Below are 17,137 nucleotides of genomic sequence, written 5' to 3'. Positions count from 1 at the left end.
CTCTAACACATTATTGTTTGTTGAATTATTGATCTTACATGGAAAATTAAAATATTAGCTTTCAAGTCCTTTACATTAAAATGTCATTTGTTAATTTGCATTAAATAGCTGGCATTATGGGCCCACTGAGAATTAACTTTGCTTCTAGCTGTTACTAATTATTAACATTTTTTATCCTTGGCCTTCAAGTATTTGTTTGGATACCCTACTTTCATAGCTGTTCCAAGTCGTAAGTCATCAGGGAGGAAGCAATTAAGCCACCAGATTGCCCTAATGGCATTCATCCTTGGAGACCATTCATAGTATGAACTAGAGTTTGTGTTTTAACAACTGGTAAAGATCAATCTGTTTAAATATTAAGAATTAAAATACAAAGACTTCCCGATTTTATGTATAAAAATCCAGAGTCTTCTTGACCTTGGACTTCCGGCAATGAGGGGAGCCGGACTGAGGAGGACGTCTATTTCTCCCTCAAACACAGAGGAATCCTGGGTGGATACTACCAAATACTTTGAAGTACATTGTCAAGTGCAAACATAAGAGACATTTTCCCAGGCTGTCAGGAACTAAGCGGGAGCTTGCAGAGACATGATGCTGTGTGATGCGGATCTTGAACATGGACCCTAACGCCTGAGGTCAAGGCTCTAATGATCGTGTTGGGACAGGCAGTGGGGCCTTGGGCCCCTGGGGGCTAGACATAATGGTAAGTACTAGCACCTTCGGAGCTCTTCTGCTCCCTCAAAATGTTATTCTGTTATCAGAAGTGGGGTAGAATTAGTTACGTATGGCTGTCTAACACATTTCCCCAAAACCTCTTAGCTTAAAAAACAACCAATATTTATTATCTCACAGTTTCTGTAGGTCGGGCATCTGGGTGTGGCTTAGCGGGGCCCTCTGACTCAGGGTCCCTCACAAAGCTGCAACGGAAGTGTCAAGTGAGGGTAGATCTGCTTCCGAGCTCACACATGCGGCCGTAGGCAGGATTCAGTTCCTCATACACTGTGGGCTTGAGGGCCTCAGTTTATTGTGGGGTATTGGCCAGAGGCCTCTATTCACTCCTCATCCCTGGGTCTCCCTTGACAGCCTACTTCCAACAGAGAGGGAGGGAGGAGAGGCAAGATGGAAGCCAAAATCTTTCTATAACCAATCTCAGAAGTGGCATCTCATCATTTTTGCAGCACTCTGTTTGTTTGTTAGGCCCAGCTCAGGTTCAAGGGGTGGGAATTGCACAAGGGCTTGAGTACCCGGAGACAGAGAGGATGGGGAGCCATCTTAGAAACTGCTTATGTCGTTTGTGATCTGGACCCATATGTTCTTGCCCAGAAGTGGGGTTATTAGAGCCTAGAGTTTTGGAGGAAGATCCTTGCAGACCTAAGACCTGGAGGTCGAAGGAAGAAGTGCTACCCAGCTGATATTGGTATCTGGGTGCTGGCACCGGTGGGAGAAAAAGAAGCTAGAAACTAGAACAATTGCCATCACTGGGATGATGAACAATTGCCAAAATGATGCTTCAGAAACAGTGAGCAAACAGGAAGCCTTTTCTCTCTCTCCTTCTGCCTTCTATTCTCCCTGTGAGGCCCCTTTGGCAAAAGCTGAAAGATAGCCAGATGGCAGAGGGGACTGGAGCTTGCAGAATCCCATCCCTGGCATCAGAAACAGAGTACGGAAGCAGGAGGTTAAAGCCGAAAGCCCATACCTGAATAACCAACATAAGTGGCAATAAAGAATATCTTCCTCCTGGTCTCACAACGTGGCAAGGCTTGTGGCACCTGGGTGGCTCAATCAATTAAGCATCCAACTCTTGATTTTGGCTCAGGTCATGATCTCAGGGTTGTGAGATTGAGCCTTGCATCAGGCTGAGCACAGACTCCACACTCAGCACGGAATCTTCTTGAGATTCTCTCCCTCTCCCTCTGCCCTCCCTGCCTCGAGCTTGCTGGTGTCTGTTTTAAACTAATCTCTTGGCTTGGGAGTCCTCAACCACATGAATAGTGTATGTTTGGACGTTGTGTCTGGCCACTTTATGGAAAAGATTGACTTACTCTTAGGAGGCCTATCATTTCTTTCCATTCCCCACGCAGACGCCCAGGCTGTGTTTCAAAGATGAAGGAGTGAGTAACTATGGAAAATACTGTTGAAATTTGTGGAAAGGTCAAGTAAGAGGAGTCTTGAGACCATCGGTTTACCAGATTTAGATTATTGTTGAACTTGTCCAGCAAAAGCCTGCACATACAGAAACTCTACCATAATATAATATATGATAAAATATACAGTTCGGAAGGAAAGGGATGGAAAAGACACACCAAGCTAAAAATAAGGGAAAGGAAGTTGGCATGGCAATGATAACATCAGAAAAGTAGCCCTAAAGTGGACTTCTGTCCTGAAGACATGGATCGCCCAAGAGCCCCAGGAGATGGGAATGCCCTCCATTGATAATCCAGCAAGTGGTGGTGGTGGTGACCTGGCCGGCTGACGAGCCTGCCCCTCACTCCCAGCCGGGTCTCTCTTCCTTCTCCCCTCTGTCCGCACCACTCCCCTGAATCCCCACACCGAGGCCTCATGCTATTAAATACGACAGCCATTCTTCCTTCCTTGTCTCATCTGTCCTGGAGCCAGGGTTTCACCGTCACCTTCCTCTGTCCTCCATGGGCTTTGGAGACTCCACTGTCTTCCCACTTTTCTCCCTAGCTCTCTTCAGTCAACTTCCGTGGATCTTTTCCCCCCACTGGCCTCTTCAAGGTGTTGCTCAGAGCCCTTTCCTGGAGCCCTCTGTGCTCAGGGGAAGAATTCCGCTCAAACCCAGGGCTTCGGTGAGCGCTGAACGCTGGGCTCTCCCAAACCTGGATGTCTGTCCGGGGCCTCGCCAATAAAACCCCCTTCTCGGATGTTTTAGCAAATATTCAAACTGACTACACTGTTTCTGTCCCCCAGCCAAGTTCCCACACCTTCCTCCCCAGTCCCCCGGGTCCACCCAGCCTCCAAAGTGCTCTCCTTTCTGTTCTCTGTTAGGAAATGTCCTACCTATATTACTCAGCTATCAGAAAGAACGAGTTCTCAACATTTGCTACAACATGGACAGCACCGGAGGAGATAATGCTAAGTGAAATAAGTCAAGCAGAGAAAGACAATTATCATATGATTTCTCTCATCTATGGAACATAAGAACTAGGATGATCGGTAGGGGAAGAAAGGGATAAAGAAAGGGGGGGGTAACCAGAGGGGGGAATGAAACATGAGAGACTATGGACTATGAGAAACAAACTGAGGGCCTCAGAGGGGAGGGGGTGGGGGAATGGGATAGACCGGTGATGGGTAGTAAGGAGGGCACATATTGCATGGTGCACTGGGTGTTATACGCAACTAATGAATCATCGAGCCTTACATCGGAAACCGGGGATGTACTGTATGGTGACTAACATAATATAATAAAAAATCATTAAAAAAAAAAAAAAAAAAGGAAATGTCCTACCTTCTTCCTAGCGACACATAAAGTGAGGGACCTGGGAGTTCCCCAAACTGCTTCTTCATCCACCCACATCCAAGCCGTGGGATCGGATCCTTACCATCTCCCTAGCTATAGCTCTTACAAATAATACATAATACAAATAAACAAATAATATTAAAATAGAAAATATGAAAACCCAACAGAACGAGCATGATTAATTTAATTTTTTTAAAGATGAGGGAGAGGGGCTTTCATTAATAAATATTAAAATACATTTTAAAGCTATAATAATTGAAAAGCATGGTATGGTGCAAGAATTAGACAGATGAGCGGAGAAGGAGAGGCGAACCTGAAACAGATCCTGGAAATATACAAAGGGCTATTGATTTTTCAATAACTGGAACTAGAAGAAAATCAGTACAGAAATCCTCATACCGAAATAGGTTGCTGATGTCTTCAAGAATTAAATATGCAAGAGACATGAAACTCAAGAAAATATGGGAGAAAAATTTGCACCAAGAATCACTTTTTAATCAATGAGAAAGCAATTGAAGAAGTTTCAACAACGCAATCCACAGATTCGATGTCATAAAAATGTAAACCCAGCATATCAAGAAGTGAATAATATAATTCACACATAAACAATAAACTGGTTGTTAATAAATAGGAGCCAAGGGCTAAATACGCCCAGCTCCATGTCGAAAAGACCTGCCCGTGGGCATCTTGCCTGGTGGGCATGTCCTTCCCTCTGCCTATTCCCCCCCTGGCCCCGGTGGCGTTAGTGTCAAGGTCTCCAAACTAAATGCACAGGCTGCCCTGCAGAGGGCGAGCCCAGAAGACAGATTGCCCTAATAACGCTGAGCCGGCTTCCCTTGGGCGTTATTCCCTCCTTTCCTCGCTGAAATGTTGAAGCACTTTCACGCTGGCTTTTGGATCAATGTTTAAAACTTCTCAGCCTTAAGAAAAATACAATCAAGATAGCAAACGAGGATCTTCTTTCCTGAAAGCTGGCGGGATACCCTTGACCCCTTCCCTCTGCCTCGAGCCCCCTTCAGGCAGGGTCAGTGGTTCCATAAGCCCTGGGACTCCCTCCCCATGTCATCCCCACCGCCCCTGCCTCAATGCCAGTGCCCCCACCTTTGTCCCTGGCTCCGAAAGCCTTTCTCCTGCCTCTCCCCATTGCTGACAGGAGCCGGGTTAATGTGCACTCCGCACGATTACCAAGTTCATGGGCAGCATGGTGATTAAGAACATGGACTCCAGACTAGAAAGTGAGAGTTCAAATCCTGGATCTACCTCTTACCAGCTGCTACTGAACCCCCTGTGCCTCAGTTGGACCATCTGTGAAACGGAAAAAATCGTGCCTGCTTGGTGAAGTCATTGTGTGGGTTAAATGAGCAAATACTTACAAAGTGATTAGAGGGGGCCTGTCACAGAGTATGCCATCGCTACATGGGGTATGTGAGTCTATGTTAGCCATCACTGATTCTTACGGTGCAATTGCGACAACATCAACCCTCTGGTCCAGTTTAATCTCCCCAGTCTGGCACCCACGCCTTCACCATCGGCCCTCCCTTCTGACCCTAAACCCCCAAATTCCCACACGAGTACATCTTCTGCCTCAGTGAACTGCCCCGCCAAGGGCCTTGTCCTTAAAGACAGGTTAGGTTCCCAAAAGCACATACTCGCTCCTAAATCCATCTGTCTCCAGGAGCGGGGGGCCAGAGCGCGCGGCTACCGGGACCACCTGCTCAAGGCCAACAGAGCAGAGGCATTCCTTTCTGACATTTGTCAACTCTGTCCATGCTATAAAAATTCAAGAGTGGAAAGCTCACACTTGGGGCGCCTGAGGCTCCCTGAGGACATCTAGCTCTTTCTCACCCTCAGACCTTCCTGGGCGCTGTGCCCTGGCCCACACTGCCATCTCCCCTCACTCGGATAACTCACACATAGACAATGTTCCCAAGGTTTATTGTTTATATTAGTGTTTATTACTTATGTTACTATTATCCGATTCAAGCAAGGAGCACCTTTTTTAGAAATGTCCCTAATTCCTCCATTCACTCACTTACTTGCTCCCCAGTTCGTGAGATCCTGTGCGAGATCCTGGAGACAGGGGGGAAAAGAGACAACCCTCATCTTCAAAGGCTTCCACGCTGACTGGGCTGCCCCCTCCCTTCGGGGTACCGGACGCAGAATTTAAGGGTCTGTCTGCCCTACCGAGCTGTGAGTGCCTACGGGCATTGGCACAGGCCCTACCTGACTTTGCCAACATGCGTCTAGTTATCCTGGTTAACAGTTATCAGCACCAACACATGATAACCCCTCTGTTTCACGTGCACTGTTTTATGTAGCTCTCGTGACAAGCCTTGGCAATACGTTCTATTAGGAAGCCCATTTTATAGATGAGGCAATTGAGTCACAAAGAAGTTAGTTAACCTATTTGGGAAGACAGAGAATATAGATCCAGGGTTTGAATCTAAGTCTCTCCAGGGCCAAAGCTGACAGCTCGTCTCAACCAGGGTGGCTCAGCCTCAGCGCTACTGGCATTTTGAGCTGGATCCTGCTTTGCTGGGGGCGGGGGGTTCTGCCCCGGGCACCGTGGGATGTTAAGAGCATCCTTGTCTTTGGACCCTCAGATGTCAGGGACCAATCGTGGCAGAAACGTCTCCAGACATTGCCAAACATCTGCTGAGGGTAGAGGGGCAAAAAAATCCCCTTGATCCGGGCCACGGCTCTGGAGTATTTTCCTATATCCCCAAACAAAAGGCTACAGCCGTCTCCTTGAATCGATGGAAAAGCCATCAGGAAACGGGCTCGGGGGTGAGGCCCGCGGCTCTGCGGTCTCCACAGGACTCTGAGTCTCTCTACACCTCCATCCGGCAGGCTTTAAAATGAAAGTGGATCAGCTATCATCTGATGATCCTAGCAACTCCGAAATCATGTGCCGCTCTTCTAACATGGAGATAACGTTGGGGGTGGAGACCCAGAAGTGGTGTGTATCTCGGAGGCACGAACTACAGCTGCCTTCTCCGCTCTGCCCCTGGTTTGATGGGCTCATCACGATGGCCCCATCACGGGAACCCCTGGAACAAAGGGTCAGTGAAGCAGCTTGTTTGTCCTCTCGTTTGTGATCCAGTGAATTGGCCAGCTACTCCATAGCACTCCATCAATTTACTCAATATACTGCAACACCCAGAGGAATAGAGAGCAATAAACAGTATTCTAGCACTCAATTATACTCGGAGAAGACAGAGGATAACGAGAGAATTCTAAAACAGGACCGTTCTCCGAATGGTGGGATATCTCATTTTTTAACAACATGAATTCTTTAAAAAAAAAAAAAAAAAAGCTTGTTTTCTAAAATACAATCTGTGTTAAATTCAACTGTTTTTCCACAGACCTTTGAGCTTCTCAGAGGATGACCACGTAGGATCCTGTTAGGCAGTGCCTAGTATTTGCACAGTGCATTTTAATGTGTGACCCTGTTTTGATATCTACATTTTATTTTCCCAACACTGAGTTGAACAGAGTTCTCTGAGCTATTATCATTCTTTGATGAAGAGCCTGAGGTCCAGAGAGTGTAAGCCGACTGCCCCGGGTCACATGATGAAACAGCGCCAAGGGGACAGCCCCCTCGGGAACCCCTACAGAGCCGTCCATCATTTGACAAAGAGAGGGGTCTTGCATACATCCTCCATGGTGCCCAGGTCTGCACCGATTGTCGCCCGATTTCGAGAATGCTACTCAACAGAGACCTGGCTGGGTGGTGGGGAACTGGTGGATTCCAGCTGAATTTGAACAATGGGACCTGACAGAACACCTTAGAAAAAAGAAAGATGGGGAAGATAGGCAGAACACAATTGTCCAGACAAAATCAGAATTAAAAAAAAAACCAAAAAACTAGCTACCACAAATATCCCCCAATTATCAAATCTAGACCAGAATGAGAATCTTGACAACAGAAAAGTTTGCCAATAGGGCCACATTAAGCCCCCAGCAGACTTGTAGATGCAGGGTCCTGGGAAAGATTCTCAGGAAGAAGTAGCTGGGGGACAGGTGATAACGCATTACCCCCCACCCTGCCATCCCTGTGAAGGGCTCCGCCCTCTGTGCAAAGCTTTGACAGGTAATGTGGCCCCTGGTGTTCATGTTGCCTCATGGACATTGGAAACGACACATTGCAGTGAAAAGAGCACAGGATTGCAAATCAAGATTGCTGTTCCTTGAGGTACCTTGCCATTGACCAGCCTGACGACCCTCGGCAAGGCATTAACCTCTGGGGGCGCACGACCCTCACTTGTGAAATGACTGTATGGAACCAGCTGGCCTTTAAGGTCACTTTTTGCCTTAAACATCAATAAAGCAGGCCAGACGAAGAGAGAAGAACTAGATCCTTGAAGTTTAACTGAGATCCCTACCATCTCTACCTTTTCTTTTCTCCCTCTTTCTGTCCAGGCAGTGCCTTTACTTTCCCCTATTAAAACAGGATAAGATCCGATTTCATCATTTGTACCTTGGCATGATGCCTTTTATACCAATCCATGGTCTCCCATTATATTTATACAACAAGGTTTTCTGTCTACTCTAGTCCAGATGAATGGAGTTTCAGTTGAATCTAAGAGTGGAGATTTGATGCCCAACCAGAACATTCTTTCAGCACTTGTTAAGCCAGGTCCTTGGATAACCTGGCTGGAGTCATGTCAGAAAGTCTATGTGGTTGGGTCAAAAGAGGAAATGTGGAAGATTGCTCTTTCTCCCTACCTCCCTATCCTCCCGTTCTCTTAACCCCCTTTCCTTCCCAAAGGCTTCGGAGGAGAGGACATGTGGGTGCAGTTCTGGATATGTGAAGAATCTTGTTGTCCTTGGACCCTGAGCCTGCAAAGTCCACCATTCCTGGGGTCCACCCATCTGGGAGACTCTGCGCTTTTCCACACACACAGGAGCCAGACGTGTATAGAACGTTCTCCTGTCGACAAGTAAATTTGCTGCAAGGTAAATCTAATGCACTACACCCATATTTGGGCTTCATGATACTTAGGAATAAGCAGTAAGAAATCCACTAGTTTAGCTGTATTCGTTTTGGGTAGTCTGGAGCCCCTCATTTTGCTGGCACTCTGGTTTCTCAGTGGACAGGCACTCCCACACCCCCGAACACACTCAAGGGATTTACCTCCGTGCAGCAGGTGTTTCCTTCTCCTGCAAATCTGCTCCGTGAAATGATCCAGGTCCTGCCTGCAAGTCTCACCCTTCACCTGCCCAGATCTTCAGAACACTGCCCTCACATCCTCTCTGGCCATCCACTCGCCTGGAGGGTCCCTCATCACCACCTGAGCTGGAGGCTCCCCCGAGAGCAGTGAGTGCGGGCTTTGATTACTGGATGAAGCAGAAGAAAACAGTAAAGCTCAAGAGAGAGAAGGGAAGACCCCACACATTCAGAGACACGCAGTGTTTCATTTTCGACAATCCCTCCAAAGCCACTCCACTTCTCAGTTTATGTCTCTCATTGTTCTTCTGAATACAGTGGTTAAAAGTAAACTGAGGAAATCTCTGAAGCAGAAACACATGAATAGGTAACAAGAGCATGAAACTGAGACCCCACCCTACCAGTGTCTGAGGATTCCTGTGAACACTGTCCCTAACCGGGATTCCTTTTAGACACAGGGGCTCAGCCGCGCCGAGACGTTCAAAGCCCCTCCCGTTGTGCATGTTTCCAATGTCCTTCTGCACAAGTAAGAAAGAAGAGGGACACAGTTTGCAGCCCAGATCAAGGTTGCTCTGCAGGAAACCCAGAAAGTCAGAGAAGAAAAAGAGAAGGAAGCTGAAATTTCCAGAGGAGGTGTTCCTCACCAAAGTCAAGCAACTGGGTGTAGATTCCCTTGTTGGGCCTCGTTAAGAGAAGCGCAGTGATAAATATGCCCGCGGACGCTGCAGGTTGGGCGCACAGAAATCTTACCAATGAACAGCAAGCAAGACTTCCTCTGAACATTGGTTTCTTCCTCCTGCTAGAAATAGACTGTCCAGAGTACCTACACTTACAGCAGGAGGGAAGGGAAAGAGAGTGGAGGAGAATGCGAATATTCAAGAACCACGGCCCCCCACCGGGACGCCATAAAATACAGCAAAAATATTGAGTCGGTGTATTGATCACGTAGCGGAGCAGCCCACGTGCAATTTCCCGAAGAAGAGGTAGTTATGGTTACTGCTCTCTGGAAAGCAGAAGTGGAGGGGAAGTGTCACTTCAGATAACCGCAATGTAAGGAAAACAACAGCTTAATAAACTGGCAGCGGTCCCTCGCAGTTTAAAAACAGATGGGCTTCACTACCCGGGAAGGAAGAATTTTTAGCCGCGCTGCAATTTGGAGAGTCTGTCATCGCCTTTACTGAATCGTTAAAACTCTGAGAAGCTTCAAGAATGATAAAATTTCGCTCCAGAAACTTGGGTGCTGTATATCTCATGTGGCCAGCAGTAGAAAACCTTCATCACTTTCAAATCGTGATGCAGAGAACAGACGTTTATGTATTTGCAAACTTTGAACAGGATTTCGGCTCAAGTATTTTTAGACTCTTTTTCATGTTTTTTGTGATCCAGTATCTAGGATGCTAACAAGCTGGCTAACATTCCAGGGTTAGAGCCATGAATCATACATGTGTGTGCATGTGCGTATGTGTGTATTTCCAATGCAAAATGTAGATTTCCTTCCTGCCGCAGAGAGGGTGAGCAGCTCGTCCCGTATGTCCAGAACTTTCCTAGTTTTAGCACTGGAAAGTTCCAGTTTCCTGGGATATTTCTCAATCCTAGGCAAACCAGGACGGGTAGTTACCCTAGCTGCAGGAGCCTTAGAGTCAACCCTTCCAGAAGCTACGATAAGTGATAGTAGAGTCTTTTTCCTATTCTTTTTCCAACTTTGTTGAGATACAATTGACATAAGCATTGATTTGATACATTTATACATGGCAACGTGATTACCACCACAGCGTTAGCTAACACCTCTGTCCTGTCATATAATTGCCAGTTCTTTTTTTGTGGTCAGAACATCTAAGATCTACTCTCCAAGCAACTTCCAAATATATAAATACAGTGTTCCTATCTATAGTCACAATGCTGTGCATTAGATCTTCAGAACTTACTCATCTTCTAGCTGAAAGTTTGTACTTTTTGGCCAACATCTCCTCATTTCCCCCACCCCTGGTAGCCACCATTTCTACTCTGTTTCTATAAGTTTGGCTTTTTAAAATGTAAGTAGTGGTACACAACAATCATCTTTCTCTGGCTTATTTCACTTAGTATAATGCCCTCTAGGACCATCCACATTGCCCTCAAAAAATAGAATGACCATACGACCCAGCAATCCCACTGCTAGGTATACCCCAAAGGAAGTGAAGACGGGATCTTGAAGAGGTGTCTATACCTCCATGTCTATCACAGCATCATTCACAATAGAGCCTTTTTTATTGATAGAAGTCTCTGGCACCGTAAGGAAGCCATGGAAACCCATTTATCCCTGATCTTGACATAAGAACCTTGCTTACTTCCCATTTGGACCTGGAAACCAAACCATTGAAGACAGAATGCATAGTCCGTAAACCAGTCCCACAAACAAACTTGGAATTAACAAGCCTTCGAAGTGTTCTTTCATCACAGACCCTGTAGGATGTTTAAGAGGAGTGACCATAACATTTTTTTTAAGGTGGAAGCAGCCCTGGCTAGGTCAGGAGACCCAGGTTCTTGTCTGATGCTGCTCTGATGGGGCTGCGTAACCTTGAGAAAGGAGCTTCACCTATGTGATTGACTAGCCAACTGGTTGACCAGCCAGCTGGTAGTTTGGGCTGGGGTTCTTTTCCCAAGGGTCCAACACTCTGTATTATCTCCTCCCAGCTGCATGCTGTTAACCCCACTCCTCTCTGATAACCTTCACAAGCTTGTGTGTCTTGGGGCAACATGAGTCAATGATACAGAGCTTCAGTAGGACATTTTTCTTTAGGCTACCGATACGATAAGGTAGTGAACAATGGTTTTCTAGAACATTTACTCCCTGATAGGCTTAACATCTCTCCCCAAATTCTGAAACCCTTTTAGAAATTCTACCACATGGAAGCAAGTTGCTAAATGACACTACACCTTTATGTCTAATTACTAATGAGAAGAGAACACTACAGCATCATTTAATCAAACCAATAGATAAGATGCCTTTATGGAATAGAAGAAACTATGCTACAGATATGACCCGTCTCCTTTAAGTGGAGAGATCGCACGTATTTTTATCAAACTGTTGTGCCCGTCCTCCCATTAACACGTGATTCTCGTTTTTTGGTTGTTAGTCCCATAATGGCATTTATTTAAAAAGTAAGATCTTTTCATACCCACAGAGCCATAATAAGATCATAAGACAACATTGTGTCCATTGTGGCTCATTATGAAAGTTTCAGAGCCTCACACAGCAAAGCTTTGTCCCAGGCTGAAAGGGACAAAATTCATCTCCCTCCTCTTCACCTTTTCACCCTGTAAGGCCCTGTCAACAAGCCCTATTTTTTATATGCTCACACTTTTTTTTTGTTAAAGGAGGAGTAGGTCAGTAAAAATTAATTAAAAGAGTTGCTTGAGCAGAAAAAAGAAATTTACCGAGCAATTTCCCACTTCTTGGTGAAAAGCTCATCCCAGGCCATAGTGTCTCCTGAGCAAGTGGCTTTATTTCTGATTTAACAGTAGGATATTTCTTAACTTCCCCATCCCATCTACATCCATTTCACAATGACTGAACAAATGCAATTAGCTTGCAGTGAGCCAAGTAATGGTTTTCTTAAAGGACTGGGAACACTTTCTTAGACTAGTATGTACGGACGTCTGCTGCAGCTCCTTCCAGACAGGCTCCCATCAGCAGTAACCACTTGTGTTTCTCTCGTGCACCAAAGTGGACGTTTTTTACAAGAAAACAATGCCAGGGCCTTGAAGAGCTAAATGAGAGTTTGAATGGGGAGAAAAGGGCCTCACTGCCATTTCTAGCTTGTGAGCTCTACCTGGAAAGAAAAGTAACTAACACTGCTGGCATTCCTACTCAGTGCTGGGTATTGCACAAACGCTTTTACATGCATTACGCAGCATTCTGGAACTTCAGTTCCAAGATAGCAGAGACGTCCTCTGTCTTGCTCACCACTGTATCCCTAGCACACATGCGAGGCATGCAAAAAATATTTGCTTGAGGAAGCAACCTGAAGACCCCGAGGAGTCATCTCCATCCTGGGATTGAGTAGAATCCCAGGTGTTCTCTCCCTGCTGGGTGGTCCCAGAAACCAACTGGCTTCTCAGGAGTCATCATACTGGGAATTCCCTGAAAGCTTGAACAAAGGCTCTCGGAGTTAGGGAAACGTGGAAACATGATCATGAATACATTCTATTCAATGCCGAGTCCATAAGTGGATAGTCCATGAAAGACCACTTCCGGACAAAAGAATTTGAATGAGACTATTAATCTACTCTAGGAATGGCCCTCTATCTGAACGAGTAAATTAGCTGACACTAATCTCTAGAGTCACTGGTCATCTGCTGTTCTTCAGGTACAGTTCTTCAGTATTTATATATTAGAGTCTCAATAATACCTACTTGAGACTACTATGGGTGTGTAAGGCACTGTGCTACAGACAGTGGGAATTCCAAGCCGCATTTGATCGGCTGGGCAGCATTAAGACTCCTGCACTCCAGGGGCACCTCCAACTCTTGATTTCGGCTCAGGTCCTGATCTCAGGGTTCTGGGATAGAGCCCCACGTCTGGCTCCCCACTCAGCAGGGAGTCTGCTTATCTCCCTCTCGCTTTCCCCCCTCCCCGCCCCCCACTCTCTCTCTGAAATAAATTAATAAATCTTAGGGAAAAAAAAGTAAGACTCTTACCTTCCAGCCCACTGATAACTGTATTTCAACAAATCTAGGAAACGTCAATTATAAGACACATTCTGATTCCAGAGATGGTATTTTTTTTTAAGATTTTATTTATTTATTTGACAGAGAGAGACAGCCAGTGAGAGAGGGAACACAAGCAGGGGGAGTGGGAGAGGAAGAAGCAGGCTCCTAGCAGAGGAGCCTGATGTGGGGCTCGATCCCAGAACGCCGGGATCACGCCCTGAGCCAAAGGCAGACGCTTAACGACTGCGCCACCCAGGAGCCCCCAGAGATGGTATTTTTAACTCTTCCTGCATTTCGTTCCATTCTGTTCTGTCTTCTTTCACTACACTGCCACTGACACACACAGAGGAACAGGATAGGAAATCTGAAAGTGCTTGCTGGTTCAGGGCAGACCTGGGGCTCTTCTCCCTGGTAAAGTATGATATAGTGTGAATCCCATTAAACTCTTCATCCCAAGCCTCCGTATACTTCTATTACCACAATCTACTCTATCACTTTCATTTGAATACACAGTTTGCACACACACACACAATTTAATTTAAATGGGAATTGACAGTAAAAATACATTTTTAATGACAAAGTGAAATGATATGAAAATTGAAGGAAAACCAGATTCTTATGCTTCTACACTCTGTGGTAGATCCATATTTAAATTCAATTGCTACACATTAAAAAATCTAATGTTTTCATAATCAGTGCAAAACTATTTGTCAGGCTCAATTCTGCATGCTTCAAGTGTATTGCCAACTAGTTACTATAATATTCATACCTTCAGACTTATTTCAAAACCTGAAGCCAATATTGCTTATATTTTTGTAGCCAAGAGAAACTTGCCCAAACAACATACTTTAGAAGAAAAAAAAAAAATTACATGCACCTGGGTGGCTCAGTAAGTGTCTGTCTTCAGCTCAGGTCATGGTCCCTGGATCAAGTCCCACTTTGGGGGGGGGGGGTGGTCCCTGCTCAGCGGGGAGTCTGCTTCTCCCTCTCCTGCTGCCCCTCCCCTTATTCCTTTTCTCTCTCTCTCTCTCTCTCACGCTCTCTCTCTCTCAATTAAATAAATAAATAATCTTTTTAAAAAATTAAAAGTAATTATAAAAAATCATTTCTATCTATTTTGGTTTGGAGGAGGAGGAAAGAAAATTTACCATTGCTAAGGAGATTTTCCCCTACAAATAAATCAAGACTTCCTGATTGCAATGACTTCTAATACTGAATCTTGGAGAATTTCTAACATATGGAAACTTGATCAGTAAAGAAAGCATAGTTCCCTGGGAGACTTCCTGTTTTGTAAACTTACCGTAACAAAGACACTCTAAGGAAGCAAAGGGCATAAGTATGAGTCCCCTGAACCATCAGCCTCCCAAAGGGAAGGGATGGATACCCGGTTTCATAACACTTGGCAAGTAACAGGCTCTTAATAAATGTTTATTCATTGAATGGATAGAGAGATGGATGGATGGATGACTTGCATAACCATGTAAGAAGCAGCCATGATAAGCAAAGGACTCCAGGTCTATAGGACGCTAAATAACAGCTATAAGAAACCAGTGTGGAGATCCACTTACTAGGACACATTCCCTGAGAACAAGTTAGATAAGATGGAGATTGTTGTTCGTTTCCAGTAGAGGTCATGGATGTGTTCCGATCTGTAAAGCTAGAGAGGTTGTGCACCTCTACGCAGAGCAGGGAGGCAAACTCCAGCAGGATCTAGATGGGCTTTCTAAACTGAGATCTTTTAAGAGCTCCAGAGCCCAGGTACAGCTCTGTTGGCTTCGCATTGTGGACTCTGCAAGACCTAAATAGAGCTCCTGTGGGTTACTTGAAAAATTGAATGACTTCTTTAAAAAACTGAATGACTTCATGAATCATTTCTTGGAGCTCACACAATGTAGGGGCAGAATGCAAGGGCAGCAGACCTCAACCCCTTGCATGCTCAAGCTATATCCGGAGCTGGTTCTCTAAAGCATGATGCTTTCTGGAGTCTCCAGCAGGAAGGCCAGGGGCAGGACTGATGGATTTATGTCCTGAAAACCACGGATACAGTGGCCGAAGGTACACGGAACAGTCATTTGACCCAACACTTGCCTTGTCACATCTTCTAATCAAAGTGACTAGAAGGGCAGATTCTGCTAATGAACATTTTTGCCCGCTGTGATTGAAGCTCTTCCCACCGGCCCCAGGCGAGGGGTGGGGTGTGGGAGGCAAAGGCAGCGCAGGGAGCACCTCGCTTTGACTCACACTCTGCTTTGCGCAGCTCCGGGCTCGGGGCTGCAGAGCTGCTGAGCTGGCTTTTACTTTGCCTCAGGTGTCACTGCAACATTGTCAGTGGAGCAGGGGTGCTGAATCTTTATTCCCGGCAAGACGTGAGAAATATCAAGCGCACAGCTGGATTTTCTGATCACAGGTTGGGGTGGCGGAGGCTTAGGCTTGGGGACCGGGGAAGTCATCTTTTCATGGCTAACTGGGTAGTCAAGCTGGAAGTCAAAATCTATAAAATCGAAGAGGAAATCCTATATCTTGTCTGTTTCCAGTTCTCAGATGGGGCTATTCTTTAAAAAAAAGAGAGAGAGAGAGAGAGAGAGAGAAGAAGAACAAGAAGAAGAAGAAGCAGCAATTTTCTTTTAATGATTACATGAAACAAGTAAGAAATCCCCCCCAATAAAAATCATTGGATTTAAATAATTTAAATACAAAATCAGTCTTCTCTTTACAGCTTGTCTATAAACATCTTGTGAGTAGAGACCTTGTCTTCTACCCCTTTTATGCCCCACAGTACAATTTATGGCACCATACCCATGACAGGAAGTGAAAAAAATACTTTTGGAAGGAGTGAAAGAATCCAGACTTAACACCACTTCACTCTCCATCAAGCAGAAATATGCGGGCCTGAAAGGAGGCATAAATGTGACACGTAGAATAAAAACTTTGCAACTGACATGTTTGGAAGGAAATACCCCTCGTAGAGACAGCAAGGACTTCCGAGCGAGAGCAGCTGGTTTCAAGTCCTGGCTCCACCACCTTCTCTGTGTGTGACCATCAGGAAATTAGTATATTTCTGGAGCCTGAATCACTGACTTTGCAGGGTTGCTCTGATCCTGTGAAAAACTTAAGTCCGATTAATGTCACCCCTCTGTTCTAAGACCTCCACCAATGGTTTCCCATCTCATGCCAAACAAAAGCCAGTGTCCTTGTGAGAATATTCTCCCTACCCTGGACTCAACCTTTCCTTTCTAGAGGAGCTGAGTGAAGATGGATCTCATATATTTTGGTGACTTATGTCGTTTATTTTCAGTCTTCCTCCTACAGTGTAAGTTCAGTGAGGACTGAGAATTCAGACTTTATCTACAGCACTTTGAATCGTTCCTAGAACCCAATAAATGTTTGTTACATGAATAGATGAGTTCCTAGCACAGTATCTGGCCCGTGGGAGCTGCCCACTAAATGGAGATTTTCACCATTATTCTTATCATCGAGGATCTTCAGGATAAGCTAGGCTATGAACCATGTGCTTTACATTATACACAAAAAGCAGCCTTTCTAGGAACAAAGCCTTAAACGTATACAGTAAAAAGTTTTCATATAATAATTTCAAGACCTCATTTCCTGGATGGGATTTTATTTTTTTATTTAGTCCTAATTACACTCCAGTATGCTCACCAATGGAATTATAAAGGGGAAAATAGGGAAAATAAAAGCAGGAGACCAAAAGGGAGATTGAGAGAGAGCGATAAAAGGCATCGGAGACACAGGCTGAAGAGTAAAGAAGAGCTGTAGGAAGAAGCCTAAAGCAG

Source organism: Ursus arctos, unplaced genomic scaffold (assembly GCF_023065955.2).
Source record: "Ursus arctos isolate Adak ecotype North America unplaced genomic scaffold, UrsArc2.0 scaffold_15, whole genome shotgun sequence".
NCBI classification, from domain to species: Eukaryota; Metazoa; Chordata; class Mammalia; order Carnivora; family Ursidae; genus Ursus; species Ursus arctos.
Note: the sequence above shows the minus strand (reverse complement) of the source record.